Here is an 11,966-nt window from a genome sequence, read left to right on the forward strand (position 1 = left end):
ATAAATCTTTCAATCCTTCAATAATGACGCCCAATTCAGAAATAAATCAGCTTCTTAAGTAACTTTTTGTGTTTTATAAGTAATAAAAACTACACGCTGGCAGGTTAACCTATATTAACCTACATCACTATTCTATACTTAACCATGAAGCAGGAACCTGTAACTAATCTCTCCAGCTGAGGAGAACCTGCAGTAGTTCACCACATTAAATAGACAACGACAAAACAACTGAACACCACTCACACCATCAGTTAGCAGCGCCCAAACGCTTAAACATGGATCAGAAATAACTCCTGATGAGGCTCCATTTCTGCCTCCACATTAATTAAACTCCACACCAGAGAACCTGGAGTCTGAACAAGCAAATGAAAAACGGATCAGATTGAATTCTGTGAGATGAACCGCCTAAACGTTTCAGAGCACCTGAGGGGAGTTCAGAAGAAGATCCACGCTTTGTTTTTCCTACTTTAAGCTCCCTCAAAACTGCAAAAAGATAAAATAAATTACACAAGTTTGAATTCTTCCAGCATGAAATGCGACAGTCACGGGCCGCCAGTCACTACAGCACATATTAGAAGAGGAGAAAACCTGAGAGCTGCAGTTTAATATTAAAACAAAATATAATCTGTGACATGCAGCATAAAGAGCTCGGCAGAGACAGACTGACAGGAGGAGACGGTTTTAATATTCTGAGTTTACATCTATTCTACATTTATGAGGCTGATGAAACGGCAGCGACAGGGATTTAATCTAAAAACACACAACACCACAAATCACACAACCAACGGCTGCTCAGAGGTGATCTGGTGCAATAAAAGGACAGCAATAAAGTGTTAATGAAGAGGAGGAGGCATGAAAATCATCACTTTGTGCAACAACGCGGAGAGAAGAAGAAGAAGAAGAAGAAGGGAGCGTTCACAGCACCGGACCGCTGCCCACTTCATTACAGAAACATAAACCAGTTTATCGGCTGAACTGGGACCAGCCGCTGTCGCCATCAAATGTCAGAGATGGAGGACAATGACTGACATTTCTGTAGGAGCAGGAGGTTAAGCGCTTCTATGATTAAAAAGGGCAGCGGTCCGGTTAAATCAGGAAGAGACACCGGCCAAATCAGGCATGAGAGTTAAAAGACACACAAAAAACGAGATGAGTGAAGGCTTCTATCATTCTGATGACACATAAATAAAAGGTTAAACCGTGATTAGAAACACATCGACACGACTGATGACTTTTCCTCACTGCTGCTTAAACACTGATAATTTCAGGACGTCCATTTTTCAGTTCCTCGCAGCCAAAGGCACGGAAACGTAGTGACTCAGGTTTATTATGCAGGCAGCCAAACTAACAAGGATACTAGCAAGGACTGTTTATGCCAAAAAACTGGATCAAAAGAGGCTGATTTATGCCTTCATTATTCCCCCCATGCAGATGTGTCCTCGTACAGCTGCAGGCCCCCAGATGTGCAGTTGTTGCTCTTATATCATGAAGTGTAGCTGCTGCACGGACACAAACACTCTGACAATAATGATACGATGCGCCTTTATTACCCCACGTTGGGGAAATAAACCAGAAATATACATAAGTGCTGGTTCTGATTGTGCAAATCCCTCTGGATGTGTAAATTACGATACCGCACATATCAGTGGTGTTGCTGTATGATTCTACAGTTCAGCTACAAAACAGCAAAACAACCGTTTTCATTTATGTTTGTTTAGAAAAACTGTACGTCAACGTAAAACGTGTGCAAAACTGTCAAACTGGAAACTCCAACTTGATAAAAAATAAATCAAAAAGTCACGATTTAAGCATTTAAGTCAGTAACTCCGAAATTAATCCAAGTTTCTACAAAAACTCCTAAAAAAGTGAAAATCAGTACATTAGTCAAAGAGCAACACTGACAGGGAGGATGTTCTACCAACATGCTAACGCTGATTAAGCAACTTCTTCTCTTCTTTCTAATTCTGTGAGAAACATCCCAGAATCCTCCGTCCTCAACTCATGTGTTTGGTGAGTCTGTGGGACGACATCGCGGCTGTGAAATCTGTACGTTCGAGCAGCTTGAGTGACTTAAATCAAACGTAAACAGCCGCATAAGATCACAACAGTAACTGAAGGTAAACAGTGGCTGAAAATTAAAGCAAATCATGACTAAAAAGAGTGACTGAAATTAAAAGTGAACAGCGCCTGGAAACAAAGGCGAAAACGACGGTACACAGCAAGTGAAACTGAAAAAATTTCACAGCAGCGTTCAGGTGAGCGTTGGTTCTGAATGAGCCACTGTTTCACACTAATTCTACCGTCTGCCAACAGAAACAGTAAAATATGTATAAAGGACGTCTTTAGTGGGAGTTCAGCGGTATTAGAATTAAGTTTACGTGAGCACAGAGAGCAGGAGAGAAGCTAACGGACGCTACATAGTGTTAAAGTTTGTGTTCTTCATCCACATTTCCTTTTGGTTCTGTGATTATTCAAAGTTCTCTGAGACTCTGGAAGTCTTTAGAAACAAGTCGGACCAACAGCTTTTAAAAACCGAAGCTCTGACTGCAGCTGTAGCTAAAAATGTAGTGATATTTGCACCCCTTGTGTCTTATATATAACTTAAGAGCAAAATAAAAACAAACTGCGACCCCTCCACAGTCTGCTCCTTCTTTAGACGTAAAGTTCACAAACGTCTGAAACTCTGCAGAATAAAAAAACACTTTTTTTCCGATCGGGAATGAAAAGTTGCACAGTTGCCCAGCGTGATAAACTGTGAGAGCAAGAAGTTTGAACAAGAAGAAGAAGAAAAGTGAGCAAAGGGCAAAAAACAGAAGAAGCAACAGAAACTGTGAACGAGAAGAAAAAGCTGCAAAACGCTGCAAATGTGTAGGAAACGGGCTGGTTGTCGCCGGCAACAAGTCCCCGCTCTGTTGTTACGCGCTGCTACATCGCATTAAGCCCCGAGGGATAAAACACGCACACACACACATACACACACACACTCACACACACACACACACACACTGTGGCGCAGCGGCCATCATTCACAACAACACTTTTGCTCACAAACACGGCTTCTGTACACACCTTTATAGATGAAACCAGTCAGAGGGAGCAGTTGTGGGAGATCTGTTTGCACCACACACACACTAGCAACAACAACACAACACACACACACTCACAAAGCAGCCCTGGGTTTGCTGGCGGTGGATAACACAGCAGCGACGTGTTTAGTATTCAGAGAGGAAGCCGAGGAGGCCGAGCTGCTGGCTGCACTAACAAAGCAGCCTCTTCGTGACTCTCACACTCTTGCTGAGTGTGTTTTTTTGTGTGTTTTTACGTGATTGTGTGTGTGTGTGTGTGGCTGGATCTCTCCCCGTGAAACATTTGTTCATGCATAAACCAACTGCTCATTACAACTTTGCGTACAGTAGGTCGTGTGTGTGTGTGTGTGTGTGTGTGTGTGTGTGTGTGTGTGTTGTGCAGATAACTCACCCAAACCACACTCATGAGGTCGCGGAGCGGTTCAGCTGCCCTGAAACAGTTCAGAGAATGTAATTAGCCGAGGCCCTCAACACAGAATCACACCAGTTTTAAGCTTCAACACATTATTAACAGTTTTAACAAATCCAGAGCGCCGGTCTTGGACGCAACGCCGACAAACTTTCCCACTTGGTTTTCTGATGAATAGATGTGTTTTGCAGTGAGTTCACATTTGATATTTGCTAAATATTCCAAACTAAAGGAACTTTCTCTCACTTTTACTTCACGAGGCCAAAGTTTCAATCGCACTCCCGCACACTGTCTAACTTGCAGAAGTACATTTATTGGCGCTAACGCTGCTCCACCTTCACCAGGCAAAAATAAATCCTCTAAATATGTGTTTTTTGTATTTTTGCAAGTTAGACAGCCTGATTTTAACATGAAAATGAATTCATTTTCCACCAGTCTTTTCCTTAGCTTGTCTGATACCTCCTCACTTGAACATCTGCTTATCCATTGGACGCTAGAATTTACAGATGTTCCCTAAACGCCTCGTATGTTTCAGTAGATGCACAGAGAAGCCTCTAGTCTCCGCTCAGGTAAATGGTGAAATAAAGTCAGCCTGAAACCAGCTAATTTGCTGTTTTCTGTGACAGAAGTATTAAAAAACGTTAAAATCTCAGTGAATCCTGTTTGTTTATTTGTAGGAGCCCAACATTGTGATTATTTTTGGTTTAATTTTGCAGCCCTGGTACTGTGTTGTTTTGTACTTGCTGGCTCAGGCGGTTTCTCCTTTTCATGCCTTGTCTCTTTCCTCATTTTGTTTTTTAAGATAATAAACTACAAACAGCTTCATCTTTAGCAGCTAAATGACTTGTTCTAAACAACAGACAGGACTGAAAGAGGAAAACCTTCTACTATGATTCAGCGTGGTCGCTACCCGTGAAATCATGATCACATCCAATCTGAACTCACACAATCCCAAAAAAACAGCCATTATGTGAACATTTTTGGTGTCTTGACCACACAAAGGAAACACTGTGAAGCATCCTTTCACTATTGTGTCTTCAGCCCTGAAAACCTCGACCAAACAGATCAATGAGACGAGCTGGCCGGGTCTGACTGCGGGCCTGAAGAGGATTTATCTGGAGTGCAGCTACAGACAATCATTAGGAGAATCAGTAGCCGGTATTTCTATCAGGACTCGCTGCCGAGGCTTCGACGTGTTTGTCCCGAGTGTTGGTCTCTCAGGTTTCTGTCTTTAATCCGTTCCAACTTCAGCACTTTTAATCTATTCTAGAAGCCATAATTGCGTGTTCCGTGTACCTCTGCCAATGTCGTGGTGAATCAAACACGGTGCAGAGAGGCCGTCAGGGTGAATTAAACGTGAAGACGGAGCGCATCCAGCCTGGCAGAGCGTGGGAATGTGAATGTCTCGGCGGGCTGCGGGGGCCGCCGAGGTGACGGCTTCAGTCTGCATCACTACCTGCCTGTCTGGCTGCGGCTGTATGGAGACGTGCCCGAGGTGGCGATGAGGCTGCTGCTCCCGTCTATAGATTGGATTATTGATCAGGCAGCACAAAGGCAGAGAACAGAGGCAGACGCTCTCAGGAAAAGAGAGAGACGGACGAGGACGGGGAAAGGATGAAAAGCAGAGCGCGCAAAAAGAAAAAGATGCATTCAGGTCTTTGATTTTATCAGCCGCAGCCTTCGTGGCAGCTGCCGAACACGTTGGCAGCGGGAGCGTTATTAGCTCCACAGCAGCTGCCAAGGAGCCCAGAGCGGCAGGATAAAGGTGGATCACGGTTCTGGCTCTGGTCCTGATAAGAGGAGGCACCACAGGTCAGAACGACAACATGAATGAAACTCGCCCAGCTGGTTTTAAGTCCTCTGAAGCTACCTAGTTATATTTCTGTACGTATAATATTCACACAACTTGTAGACATCTTCCTTGTTTTTATATATATTTAAATCCAGTCTGTTATTTGTAAGGAGAGAAGTCACGTGCAATCTCATTATACAATGTTTAACGACTATAAAACGGATTCTGATTATGCAAATTAGCCATTGCATATCTAAAAATGTCCTAATTTCCGTTAATTCCCAAAACAGGAACTCAAACACTGGATAAAGCAGCTTCAAAGTTTTATTTTTCTACCGAAGAGACTTTGGATCCATTTCACCACTTCATAAATCAGAATAAAGCGTCTGCAGCAGCCAGAGGACGAAACAAATAGAAATAAAATGTGGTATAAATCAGCCTGTGAGTGATATATGAACCAGAGAGAGCTGAAAGGAGCTTCTACTTTTCTAAAATTCTTTGAATTTCCACAACAGGACCCTGAACATCAAAGTTTCATTCTGTTGACACATTAGAGTGAAAGGAGTTTAGAAATCACTTCATAAATCAGACCAAAAAAAAAGTCATTGTCGGCAGCCAGAGGGGGAAAAAAACAAGTTTGTAGGAATAAAATGTTCTATAAATCAGTCTGAGTGATCCATGAACAAATAGAGGATAGAGAGTTAAAACAAAAAAATAAAGGAAAGGAAAGTTTGGTGTTTGTTTGCGTGACTCATGTTTCTGAGTCAGAGTTTGAGGAAAAAGCTCATTTGGAGAAAATGGTCTTCAGAGATAAATGTTATGATTGAAATCTACAGACGTAAATAGACAACGGCTGTTTTTTTCTTTTATCTAATAGAAGCTGTGTTGAAGAGGCAAGATGAGATGAGTTGAGCTGAGATGAGATGAACCTGATTAATCTCCAAGGAAATTCTTTTGCCAGATATTACTCAGAAAACAAAATCACACAACGTTAGAAATTAGTAGAAAAGACGAGAATAGAAAAGTAATAAAGCTATCCGACAAGTTTTTAGGAAAAACAAACAGAACCCATAAAAACAGTCTTAACATAGCGACAGCCTTGGATTGTGACTCCGACATGACATTTTATGTGACCAATCAGGATGACGGCGTATTATCTGACTGAACAATCCCACAGATTGGCGATGTTCACACTGCAGGACTTGATGCTCAATGAGGATTTCTTTGTGACTTCCTTCACGTTTCCAGTTCAATGCGACTTGTATGTGATCTGCTGTGTGAACTTCATACGACCCAAAAGTGTCCCGCATGCGCAGAAGAGGACACGACGACGTCACACGCAGCGAGCGTGCTCAGTGTTTATGGAAGTAAACATGGATGGTAACGGTGGAGCGTATCTGCCACTCCCCCGCCGCCACCGATGGAGGAAACAGAAGTGTGAGCGCTAACTAAACTAGCATCAGCAGCCAAGTACTGCCTGTGTGTTCTGGACACTTTCACCCCGTCAGAGCGCTGCCCCGGGGTGGAAGTGTCCCCCGACCGCACAGAATATTCAGATATTCATCATTAATTGGGCCTGAATATCCAGAGAGCAGAAAGTGCTATTGGGACCAGCCCTACTAGTTATTATAACAACTATGAACAATAATTAACAACTAATGAACCTTCCAGCATCAAGCCCTCCTGGTATCTGGACCTCCGTCTTGACAATCCGACATAAAAGAAGGTTTTACATTTAGTGTCTGATTATCGAGTCATGACTGTAATTGTTAATTAAACGTGTATCTGACACTTTAATGGCAGCTGTAGACGCTGGAGGTTAAAGACTAACACCAATAAAACATGAATAACAGACTAACAGGGAGAATCTGCGGCTGATCTCCGCCCTGTAACCTCCATGACAACAACAGATCAGTTTATTTTGGGTCTGGCGTAAAGTTTTACTCTCAGAATCAACATTAATTAGTGATGAAGATGCAACCTGTTGCTCAGTTTAAATGGTCAAAGCGACGGTCAGTTCTGGTTGAAAACAAAAAACAAAAACAAGAATCTCTGAGCCGCCGGTGAGCCTGGATAACTTTCACACTCTAATTTTCACCCCCGTGAAGTGAGAAGCGCGACGCTGCCACCGTGGAGCCGCTCGGCGTCTCACAGAGCAGCTGATGAAACAAGACAACATTGGATTCTGATCAGCTTCGTTTTCAAGTCGGTAAACGTGTCCTGGTGCGCTCTACCCAGTGGGGTTGGCTCTCTAACAAACAGAAGTTGCCTCGGCGTTGAGCTGAGAGCGGCAGGCTGTCGATGGCGGACAGAAGAGGCTGTGAATGAAGCCGTCACATGCTGCTGCTGCTGCTGCTGAGCACCACCGGTTCCTCTGAAAGCAAAATAAAGCTTCCTGTGAGTTCAGCCTGTTCGTCGGTGCAGCACTGAAACACAAATCTGCTGCTTTGTTCTGCTCACAAATGTGTTTTTCTGCCCGTTAGACAGATTTGATTTCATTTCTAATAATCCCTACCAACACACATCCTGGGCAGCGTGTGTGTACCTTTAAAACCTACTTCACTGTGTTCTACGATAGAAAGGACGTTCCAGCTTCTCTGTTTGCCGCCAGCAAGCAGCACATTCACTGAACTGACAGTTTCTGGCCGATCACCAACCAGAGCGTGGACGGCTGCCAAAGTTTCAACGCTCGATACTCGTCTTCCAAAAGTCCAAACGGTGGCGAGGAGCCGTGATCAGAACCTCTGGTCATCATCATAAGACGCCGGTTCAGGACGGCAACATTCACAGGTGCAGCGAAGCACAAAGCAGTGACACAAATGCCACAAAACACGACAACATTTGCAGGGATTTTAGGAATCGTTCACACAGGATTAGGCCTGACTGGTCAGAAGCACAGCCTCAACGTTATTTAAAAGCTCCTGAATGCAACAGAAGCATGAAATAGAACGTATTCATGTGAGTCTGAATGCTGCCGGGGATTTAACGCACTGAAGAGACGTCTCAGAAGCAGAAAGAAGCAGAAGGTTGTTCACAAAATCAGCTCTGTTTCATAAAAACACGTCTGAAAACAAATACCGTAAATTCTGGACTATAAGCTGCTGCTTCTTTCACACGCTTTGAACACTGCAGCTTAAACAATGATGCAGCTAATTTATGGATTTTTACGACCAAAGTGACATCAAGAGCGACAACGAAAGAGAAACTGTGGACGTGACGAAGTGATTCTGAGGCTGTTCAACTCCGACACTGAAGACTTTAGTGGTTTTAGTGCAGGAGGAAGATGAAGATAGCGATCAATGACTTTTCCTGATAGGCTGCTGGAGTTCTTATTTTATTAACCAGCCGTGTTACAGACGCTGTTCGTAAAAAAACAATTGGGGGGGGTAACCCGAAAGAATTAAATAAAAAAACCGCAACCTAAAAAAAAGTGCAACCCGGAAAAGGAAAAAAACAAGTTTCCTTTTAAAAGTAAGGGGGGCCGCTTAAAATCAAGGGCCCCAAAAAGTCCGGAAATTACGGTATATCACAACATGAAGCAGGTCGACTGCTTAGTTGTAGGAAATACCACCGATGAAGATCAGCAGCTGGTTTCAGCATCAGGCAGCAACAAAGTGAAGCAACGAGGAGGCAGAAATACCAAAAATAACATTAACACCGCTTACAATACAGCAAAGAGGAGCTGCCTTTGTTCACTGTAAGTCTGAGATCATTCAGATGTAAAATATATATATATATATATTTATCTGCACTTTAATTCCTGTCATGTGCTAAGAAATGACCAGTGTGTATGAGAGCTGACGTTAATGTGAAATTCAGCAGTGAAAGGTGCAGAGAAGGTCTACTAGGCATGGATCTAGAAAAGCAGTTTTAACTCCTGACACACCTGAACACCTGCCAGCTCATCAGATTCAGGATATCGGACACTGAAATCTGAACAATAACTCAAGTTTTTTCCAGTAGTTTGTGCAGTTTTAATACCACATTTCATTTCCAACTTTGTTCGTATAATTCGCATCATTTCTTTTCCATCTCGTTTCTCAGGTGCAATACTTCACTGATTGTTTTTCCTGAGTAACACCTGGCACAAGCATTTCCTTCAGGATTAATGAAGTTTGATCTTTTCTCATCTTATGTGACAGAAACTACGGTGAGCGAGAGAGGACAAACCCCCGCTAGAAGGACCGCAGGCCAGACAGGAAGAGACGCACCGAAGAGATGTGATTTCTGGAGACGGCGATACATCATCAAGCTGAAATTAGAGCTACGAGCAGTGGAGTGAAACACAACGCACACACACACACGTACACACACATATATATCACACACGCACACACACGTACACACAAACACATACATCACACACTCAAGCAGACACACAGTGCAGTCGTGGTAACTCACAACCTCGGTGAAAGTTTGTTTCATTACTTTGCGACACGACAAAATGAGCAACTATAACTCATGCTGTTTGTGTGCGACTGTTTTTGCAGCGTGTGTGTGTGTGTGTGTGTGTGTGTGTGTGTGTGTGTAAGGTGAGACAGTTGGTGCATCTGGTGTGTTTTGTTTTTGTTTTTCTTTGTCTGTCATCCACACTTTGTCTCCCCTGTCTTGTTAATATGCAGCCAGGCTCTACGCACACACACACACACACCTACAACACACCTACAACACACCTACAACACACACACACACACACACACACACACACACTATTGCAGGACAAACAATCCTGCCAGAGTGGAACAGTAAACAGGAGAAGCAGGTACGAGTTTATATCTGGTCACAGAAACACTGAGTGCAGGTGAATTACTGGGGCTCAACAGTAAACAAGACACAGAGAAGCAATAACACAACAACACACACACACACACACACACACACACACACACACACACCTATATATAAACACATAAATAAATAAAGAGCAGCTCCATACGCTGAAACATGGCCGACACCGGCTCTAATATGAAATGTGGGTCCACAGGTCGGAGCAGGCTGCACTCAAACACATTTACATTGTAAAACAAATTGTAAACAAACAAACAACAACTACACAACAATCCTGCTGCTGCACAAAAATACCCCAAAAAAGTCAAATGTGAGTCACAGTTGATCAGGCAGCCTCTGAGCAGCGACGGATGTTGGTCACCTCAGACGAACACGGGAGCTAAAGGACGCTTTCCACTGTTCAGTCACATTTTGGGAAGTTTTCATGTTTTTGTCACGAGTTTTGTTTATTTTGCGAGTTTGTAAAAACAAATAAACCTATTAAAACTATTATAAAGTCCACCAACATCCACTGGTTGTGTCCAAACTAGTTCTTAATTTCTCATTTCAAGCATAACTCTGAGCGATACAGCTAAAAAAATAAATATCACGATAGAAAATCACATTGTATGATCTATTTTTTATGATTTAATTTGAATTAAACCACTTTAACCCATTGAACAACTAACACAGGTCAGTTAGAGTTCATTTTTCCACTGTTTTTTAATTAATAAGCTTTGATATAAAGTCTGGTACTAATTGTATTTACTGCATTTTTATTAACTTTGTTTTTCTATTTTATTATTTTCTGTTTTTATTTTTCTCATCTTGTCTTTTTCTACTGTTTCTGACTTTATTTTACTAAATCTGGCAGCACTTTAATCAGCTTCTCTAGACTGTTTCTGATTGATCTAACTGAAGTGATTGTATTTTATTCTGCTGTATTACCATCTTACTCCTGCCTCTGTGTGGGATCAGGTGATGTAGAAATGAACTCGCTGCAACAGGACGCCTGTTTCTGAGCCACAGATGGAGCACACTGGCAACTTAACTTCTGTTATTTACTTTCAAAACATTTAAGTAAAGCTGTTTACTTCCTGCTAGTAATGAAGAGCCTATCACGAGTGCGTATCACCACAGCTCAGATCACATCCGATCCTGAGACGCTGTGGGGTTTATTTCAGCGCTGTGTCCACCTCTAGTTAGTCACTGTGTCTGTAGACGAGCTGCTCTGAGTCTCAGGCAGTAAAGAGCTAAAGAACAGACAAAAGGTTCGACCCAGAGCTGGACTGTGAAGCCAACACGACCGCCGTGAGGCTCATTAAAACACACTGCTGCTGCTGCTGCTGCTGTCATTCAGGGCCCATTAGAGTCCACACTGCTGCAGAACAACAAGGCAGCAGGAAACCTGGTCACCTGCATGTTTCCTCCACAAAACCTTCTGTGTGTTGACCAGTTCATAATTAAAATGGACTTCAGGTTTCCTACAAGAGGAGGCCTGATGCCAGAGCACACCCTGGATGGTTCTGATGCAACAGGAGCCTGGAGACAAACAGCGATGACCAAGATTCAAAGTGACAAGTCATCCCTCTTCTCAGCATGTGAGGACGGTGGGAGGTGGAGAAGGTGGAGATCAGAGCTCAGCAGGCGCCAGACAGGACACACCGAGCTACGAGTTCTGATGGATGGAGGAGACTCACTGACTCATGAAGGAGCAGAGTGTGACTGTTTGATTAAAACCACAGCCAGGAAAACTATCAGTGCAGCGCTTCAGTAAGTCCTCCTGTTTACATGAAGGCCCTGATTAGAGTCGCCGTCCTCTCATGTGTCAGCTTCACTTTATTTCATTCTGCTCTCAGACAGAAAAGCACCAAAGCAGGACACCGCAAACACAGAAACCCACAGAAGTTCT

The 11,966-nt window shown here is 43.1% G+C and overlaps 1 long non-coding RNA gene across 1 annotated transcript in view; it reads right to left on the reverse strand.

Annotated features, from left to right (window-relative positions):
• Positions 1 to 11,966, reverse strand: part of LOC103358180 (uncharacterized) — a 113,155-nt gene that overhangs the window by 44,040 nt on the left and 57,149 nt on the right. The window contains exon 2 of the long non-coding RNA XR_520238.1: positions 3,478 to 3,517. This is a non-coding gene — a long non-coding RNA (uncharacterized LOC103358180). The remainder of the gene's footprint in view (positions 1 to 3,477; positions 3,518 to 11,966) is intronic.

Source organism: Stegastes partitus, unplaced genomic scaffold, assembly GCF_000690725.1.
Source record: "Stegastes partitus isolate 25-593 unplaced genomic scaffold, Stegastes_partitus-1.0.2 Scaffold296, whole genome shotgun sequence".
NCBI lineage: Eukaryota > Metazoa > Chordata > Actinopteri > Pomacentridae > Stegastes > Stegastes partitus.